General features: G+C 31.2%; 1 pseudogene across 1 annotated transcript; it reads left to right on the forward strand.

Moving 5' to 3' along the window:
- The first annotated feature begins 7,908 nt into the window (after positions 1 to 7,908).
- Positions 7,909 to 8,290, forward strand: LOC308495038 (small ribosomal subunit protein eS24-like; annotated as a pseudogene). Its single transcript has one exon. The product of its transcript is annotated as a small ribosomal subunit protein eS24-like (transcript).
- Positions 8,291 to 8,605: the final 315 nt, after the last annotated feature.

The raw sequence follows: 8,605 nt of genomic DNA on the forward strand, positions 1-8,605 counted from the left end.
TCTGAAGTAGTTCTGGAAGTCCTCTTTTGTGAGTGTCTTCAGTTGCCTGTTGTGGCTGCCACGTGTCCTGAATCGATTCAAAACGTTTACCTTTCATGGTCATTCTGACTTTGGGGAAAAGCGAGGTTCCAGATGCTGTGAATAAGGTAGACGAGGACATGCCATAGTGTTTTTTTTTAACAGTAATTGCCATCTACCAGAAGTGATGTGTGACATGGAGTATTGTCATGATGGAAGATGAAACCATTTGCTCATTTCTTGTTAATGCGTTGTTCGTGATCCATGATTTACAGCACACTTTAAAACACACCTTCTCTCAACCATAGCTCATACCTGACTGACTGCATTGAACAAGTTGAAACTTGTCACACACTGTTACTAAGGTTCGACGCACTACTTCCCGTATTGAAGATCCCTGCCTTTCTATTGGATGGCACTTGGCAGCAGCATTCACCATATTTATTGATCATACCTCATATATAATTTTTCAGCTTATAAAAGTGAAGTTTTTTGTACCTATGTGTCATAAATTACTTCTCATTGTTTTTATTTAATTTTTGTCTTCCTTTTGCAAGTTACCTTTACCACTTTTTAAATGTATGTTAATATTTTAGTAAATTGCAAATGCTCCTTCTTTTCTGGAATTTTTAATGGAGCACAAGTATTTGAAACTTAGCTCATTTCAAAATTTTACTGTAAAATACCCACACGGATACCATAGGACGTACTTTGAATTTAAGCCCTCATCTTCAAGTTGTAGTTAAATAACTAGGAAGATATTTAAGTAACTTTTATAAAAATATCTTTTGTGCTAGTGATTAGCATGCTATTTTGACACGGTGCATATTTATAGCAACTCTGGTCTAGCTATAGCTCTTCTGTTGCGTGATACCCAGCATGCACTGGAGTAGTCTGAATAGCATTAGAGGCTTGTGGTCTTTTCAAATGGAAACACTTGTTAAGTAAATGTTTAGACTCATGGAATTCATGTGAAAGGAAATTATTGTTTCCTAAAATCACTTACCTATTTCTAAAATATTTCTTGGTACAGACTATAAGCTTCCAAAACCGCGAAGTAAATGAAATGTCAGTATTTATATAATCATATTTACATGTTATTTGCTGGGCTTTAATTCAAGAACTATAAATTACTGAGGCATGTAACATTCCCAACAGCTCCCTGTAGAAATATTTGACTGGAGGTATTTTCTAAATCGGAGTAGTTTAGTAAACGAGTGAACACCTATGGGTTATATTCATTTACCTAAAGAAAGAGTCAATTGATTTATCAAATAATGCAGCCTTGTGGGTTCTATTGGGATAACAAATTTTTAGACCAATACTATAACAACTTTTGTAAGATAATATAAAAATACTATCATGAGAGTCATATTGACTAAATTATTTATTGTTTCCAAAGCAAAAACCAGATGTATTTCTAGGTTTTTGACCAAAAAAAATGTCTTAAAAAACTGTGGTTGAACATATATATATGCAAATTGGTAGTATACATGTATTTACTTTTCTCATGTTCATTGCATGCTTATCTTGAATATTCATGGGTTGAAATGTAGATTATATATTTAATTCCGAGATGACTGCAATTAAAGGGTTTTTCCACATTTTGTGTATGTGGGTTATACCCAGGAAATTTTTGGAATATGCAATTTTGGTATATTCACACAATAGAAGATACTGAAATCCATTATTTTTCTGGTGAAATTGTCTCTTATACAAATTTTATAATACTGTTTGACATATTTTAAAGTCATTATTGAGTAATAAGTTATAAATAATACACCTTGTTTAAAGTTATTTAATTGCATACGATATTGGTATTTACATGAACTGCTTATTTTTCACTGAAAGCACATGTTCATTTTAAAAATGCAAAAATATGGAAATGTACAGAGTGATAAAGCTTATATCCCCTGGCAATGATAACTCCATTCCACAAAGATATTGTTAAAAGATTTTGTGTGTGTATATCTTTCAAGAAATGGTTAACCAATATGCAAACCGTACACACAGATAAATAGACAGACAGATAATGGATTTATATACATGTATACAGACACACACACTATAACAAATTATGTGTTGATCTCTGGGAACTTATATAGGTATATTTGTAAAAATAAATTTCTAGATACCTCAAATAACACTTGTAATTTAAATTCTGATAGATATTGTCAAGTTGTCCAAGCCGCCACCCACAATCACTAATTTGTATTCCCCCCTAAAATATCAAAGTATGAGTTTCCCTCACTCTATTCTAGAGTAGATATTACAAAACACTTTAATCATTACTGCTTTGGTGAATGAAATATGTTACCTCATTGGTAGTGGTTAAATGGATCCATATTTTCCTGTCCATATAACACTTCTGATACTAAAATAAATTGTGGATTGAACAAAGATATAAACACGGAAGGAACATTTTTATAGTCTTGGAAGTTTTGGGCCGTCCTTAAAATAACTAATAACCTGGAAATTACATGAAGAAATCTTGTTCAATCAAACTTATTCATATTTAAAATCTGATAAACATTTGAGCATGTTACGAAAAGTTTGTGCTTTTTATTTGTCACACTCTATTCAAGGAAGCATTTCAAACTCCTATAATTACCTTAACTGATTTTCAAATCTGGAAGAAAGGTTAGTATGACTGTTTATTCTCCTTTTCTGAATAGCTTTTAGCTACATATTAATATAAATTTGTCAAGACCTCAAATGTATTATTATTTTTATTTATATCACATTAAATCTTGATATTAATTCAAGAAATATTTATATCATTACAATATTGGGCCATTTCTATCAAAAAATAATATTTGTACGTTAAGTCTGTTTTTAAGTGTCTTAAAAGAGTTTTAAAGGTTACACACCTAACTTGTTAAATTTGTTCATCAATACTTCATTTTGGTTGCTGGTGTAAATGACATATTTTCTCCCATTATACTTTCTAATTTATTTTTATATATTGAAAATATATTGAGCTTTGTATATGAATTTTGTAATCAACAATCTTACTGAATTCCACTATTGATTTTAATTGGTGTGCAAAACTTGTTTTCAAGAATGTAATCATACAATTTACATGAAGTGTTATTCTTGTCTAGTATACTGGGAGTAGTGGTGGCATGCATCCTTGCTTACATTGTAGTTCAAGTTTTGCTGATAAAAATGATTCTGTCAATTGTACACCTGAAACCTATGTAACTTTACCCACCATTGTCACCCAATAAACTTTAATTAAAATCAAATGATTCTGTCAAAGAACTGCAAATCACGACCAGAATGAGCTATTACCTTACACCTCTTAGAATGGTTGTCATCAATAAGACAAAAGACAACTAGTGTTCGCAAAGATCTGGAGATAAGAAAACCCTTGTACATTGTTTGTAGAAATGTAAATTGATTTAGCCACTAGGAGAAACAGTATGGAGGTTCCTCAAAAAATTAAAAATAAAATTACCATATGATCCAGTAATTCCACTTCTGGGTATGTGTTCAGAGGAAATGAAAACAGGAGTTCAAAGAGATATATGCCCTCCCATGTTTATTGCAGCATCATTCACAACAGCCAAGATATGGAAATAACCTAAGTGTTTATCATTGGATGAATGGATAAAGAAGATGCAGTATATTTATACAATTGACTATTATTCAGTCATGAGAAAGAATGAAATCCTGCTATTTGCAACAACATGGATGGATCTTGAGTGCATTATGCTAAGTGAGATAAATCAGACAGAGAAAGACAAATTCTATATATAATTCCTATGTGGAACCTAAAAAAACCAAACTTATAAAACAGAGTAAAATTGTGGTTACCAGGGACTAACAGATGGGGGAATTGGGGATGTGTTATTTAAGGGTAAACTGGGAACTAGTAGTTAAATAAGTCCTGGAGAACTAATGTACAGCATAGTGATTATAGTAATCAACATTGTGTTATAAACTTTAAAGTTGCTAAGAGACTAGATTTTAATTTTTCTCACCACAAAAAAGAAATCATAATTATGTGAGCTGATAGAAGTGTTAGCTAATGCTGTGGTGGTAATCATATTTCAATATATAAATACAGAGGGGGCCAATAATGTATACATAATTTAAGAAAGGAAAAAAAAAACCTGTATTAATTGTAATACTCAATATACACCGATAACAAAAGATGAATACAAATCATGTTTGACTTCTGCAATTACAAGAGGTGCTCAGAGTGGTTACCATTAGCTTCTAATTACCATCAGTGTCCAGACACTTCTGATTACACTTCTTATCTACTGCTTGAGCATAGATAACATCTCTTAAAATGTGTATACATTTTGTTGGCACCCCTGGTATATCAAATCAACACATTGTACACTTTAAAATGGCACAATGGTATATATCAATTTTATTTCAATTAAAAAATAATGCTGGTTTTTGTTTTAAGGTATGTATTTCCAGATCTCTGTAGTCATAGCTACAGTTCCAAAGGAAATATCGAGCTACAGTACTCCTCCATCACCTGCGGAGGATACGATACATTCACAGACCCCCAATGGATGCCTGAAACTGCATATAGTACCAACCCTATGTATACTATGTTTTTTCCTATACATACATTTCTGTGATAAAGTTTAATATATAAATCAGGCACAGTAAAAAATAAATTTAGGCACAGTAAGAGATTAACAGCAATAACTTATAATAAAATACAACAGTTATAACAATATATTGTAAAAAAGTTATGTTAATGGCTTTGGGGACCTTATTAATTGAAATGAAGGTTACTTGAACACAAGCAGTGTTGTGTCAAGACAGCAGTAGATTTGATAACAGAGGACTACTTAGTAAGAAACAGGAGGGTATCTTATACAGAGTGGATTCCCTGGACAAAAGGAGATGCAAGTCCCATGTGGGACACAGTGGAACGGTGTGAGATTTCATCACAGTACTCAGACTGATGGGCTATTTAAATCTTATTATTTTTCTTACCTCTGGAATTTTTTATTTAATATTCTCGGACTGCAGTTGACTTGGGGTAACTGAAACCACGGAAAAGAAAACCAATGATTGTGGGAGACTACTGTACTAATATTTTATTTAAAAGTATTTTTTAATCAAGAATTTACATTGTGATGTTGACTTTTGTCAAATATCACCTGTCATTTATTAAAATCATTGTATGTTTTTATTTCACTGACTTTTTATTAGTATGATAAATTATGTTAAATATTTACCTAACACTAGACCTTTCCTAGCTGCTATTTTATTTAAGGTTTTGCATCAATGTTTCTGACTGAAATTTTTCTGTTTTTCTTTCTCTGTGTGTGCTTTCTCAGAATTGGTATCAGTGTTATGTGGGCTTGAAAATAGGAATTTGGAAGTTTTCCTTTGTGTTCTGGAACTGTATTAGTTTACTAAGGCTGCCATAACAAAATACAACAGTCTGGATGGCTTAAACTAGAGAAATTTACTTCTCAGACATCTGGAGGTTAGATGTTCAAAATCAAGATGTCTGTAGGTTTGATTTCCTCTGAAGCCTCTTTGCTTGGCTTGCAGATAGCTGTCTTCTTGCTATATCCTCACATGGTCTTTACTCTGTGCACATGCACCCTTAATACCTCTCTGTGTGTCCAAATTTCTTCATATATGGACACCACTCTGACTGGATTAGCACCATTTTAACAGCATCATTTCAATTTTTTGAAGACACTCCATATTGTTTTTCATAGTGACTATAACTTATTATATTCCCATTAGATGAGCACGAGAATTCTATATTATCCACCAGTAATCATTTTCATTTCTCTTTAGTTTTGTTTTTGATGATAGCCACCCTAATGGGTTTGAAATTATATTGCATTGTGGTTTTGATTTGCATTTTCCTAAAGATTAGTGATTTGCATCTTTTAATGTGCTTATTGGCCATTTGTATGTCTTCTTAGAAAAAGATGTCTATTAAAGTCTTGTGCCCATTTTCTATTGGGTTGTTGGGGTTTTTGTTGTTGTCATTAAGTTGTAGAAGTTATTTACATACGCTGGATATTAATCTTTTATCAGACGTATCACTTACAAATATTTTCTTCCCATTCCATGGTTGACATTTCATTCTTTTGATAGTATTCTTTGATCCACAAAAATTCTAATTTTAGTATCATATAATATATCTAGTTTTTCTTTTGCTAACTGTGTTTTTGATGTCATGCCTAAGAAATCATTGTCAAACTCAATGTCATGAATCTTTTCTCTTATGTTCTCTTCTGAAATTTTTAATAATTTTAATGCTTACATTAAAGTTTTGATTGATTCTGAGTTAATTTTTTTGTATATGTCATAAAGTAAGGGTCCAAATTTGTTCTTTTTCAGGTAGATATCCAGTTTTCCCTTCATTCATTGAAAAGATTGTCTTTCCCCCATTGAATGGTCTTGGCAACATGTCAAAAACCACTTGACTGTATATATGAGAGTGTATGTCTGGGCTCTTAATTCTATTCCATTGGTCTACATGTCTGTCTTTATGCCAGTACTGCATTGTGATAGCTGTAACTTTGTAGAAAGTTTGAAGCCAGGAAGTATGAGACCTCCAATGTTTTGTTTTTTTTTTCTTTTTCATGATTTTTTTTTTTCCTATTTTGGGTCCCTTGAAATTCCATATGAATTTTAGGATGTAAATTTCTATTTCTGCAAACAATTAGGATTTTGATAAAGATTGTATTAAGTCTGTAGATTGCTTTGGGTTATATTGACATCTTAACAATATTGTCTTCCAACTGATTAACAAAAAATGTCTTTCCATTTATTAGTGTCTTCTATAATTTCTTTCAACAATTTTTTTTTTTTTTAGTTTTGAGTATGCAAGTCTTTCACCTCCTTGAGTAAGTTTATTCCTAGTTTATTATGTTTGATGTTGTTGTAAATGCAAATGTTACCTTAATTTCCTTTTCATATTTTTCATTATTAGTGTACAGAATAGCAACTGATATTGTGGATTGATTTTTCTATCTTGCTATCGTGATGAATTTATTAGTCCTAACAGTTTTTTTTGTGGAATCTTTAGGATTTTCTACTTTTACAATCATTGTTGGAAAGCAGAGATAATTTTATGTCTTGCTTTCTAATTTGGTTGTCTTTTATTTCTTTATTTTTTTAACCTAATTTCTCTGGCCATCTTCCAATACTTTGTTGAACAGAAGTGACAAAAGCAGACATTCATTTCTCGTTATTATACATTTTATTTTCATGTTTTCTTTAATAGGCCTTCATAATTATTCTAGTAATAAAATACTCAGATATGACAAATTATATGAGTATAACATGCACAACTTATAAGTGGCATTTTAAAATATATTGAATTTACTTCTAAGAGTTGATATATAGTATTTATATATAGGACCTAGATGACACATGATTGATATCAATTTTGCGAAGGTCACAGTTTAGGTTTTATTCAAGTTATATCTGTTAATAGAATCAATAATAATCATCATAATAATAATTATAATAATAAATTATTTTAACAAAAATAATTATAATTGTCCTAAACTATGTATAATAATACCTTCATATTTAGTTTGCAGTTAATTTGTCATATATATATTACATAATTAAAATTTAAAGTGTGCAAAAACGTCATTGTATCTTTTACATGCATTTTAAGAGATGACTTTAACATGAGAACAAAAACACTTTCTTGGAAAAAAGAGATAAATTTTCAAATAAGTACGGACAAGTAAGAAACAGCTACTTTTAAGGCATATGTATAATGTATCAGAGGTATACCTTTTTCCTCAGTTTAACATTGTCAAACTTGAGTAATATATGATGATTCTGTCTCAAAATCAAAAAATATATAACATGGAGCTCTTTTCTTCCTTGGCTGCTTGAGGGTTGGCCACCATCACGAAAGATGACACAGTAACTATCTAGACTGGAAAGTTCATGACCAACAGACTACTTCAATGGAAATAATTGGTCATCGATGTCCTTCTCCCTGGAAAGGCAACAATACCTAAGACAGAAATTCATGAAAAATTAGCCAAAATGTACATGAGTACACCAGATTTTGTCTTTGTATTTGGATTCAGAACCCATTTTTGTGGGGGCAAGACAACTGGCTTTGGCATGATTTATTATTCCTTGGAACATAAAGAAAAATGAACACAAATGTAGACTTGCAAGACATGGCCTGTGTCAGAAGTAAAAAACCTCAAGAAAACAGCAAAAGGAACATAAAAGCAGAATGAAGAAAATCAGGGGGACTACAAAGGCCAATGTTGGTGCTGGAAAAAAGGAGTAAAGATGCATCAGTGACTTTATCTGTACTGACTGAACAGATTTTTCATGAGGAGCTTAATAAACTAAAAACTTAAAAAAATTATAACATGGATGCTGTGCTAGTAAAAATAATAACCTTGTACATAGTAGAAAGAAAGCTTGACTTGTGCTTTTGTTATATTACTATTATCCTTAATACTTAAAATATGTAAATACAATTATAATCATTTATGGTAGATATTTGTGTGTATTTCTATGTCAATGTCTGTTTTAGTAAATAAACTTCTTGAGGGCATGCATTGTGTTTGTTTAATTTGCATTATAATTACATTCAATA

This window comes from Rhinolophus hipposideros (assembly GCF_964194185.1).
Source record: "Rhinolophus hipposideros genome assembly, chromosome: X".
NCBI lineage: Eukaryota > Metazoa > Chordata > Mammalia > Chiroptera > Rhinolophidae > Rhinolophus > Rhinolophus hipposideros.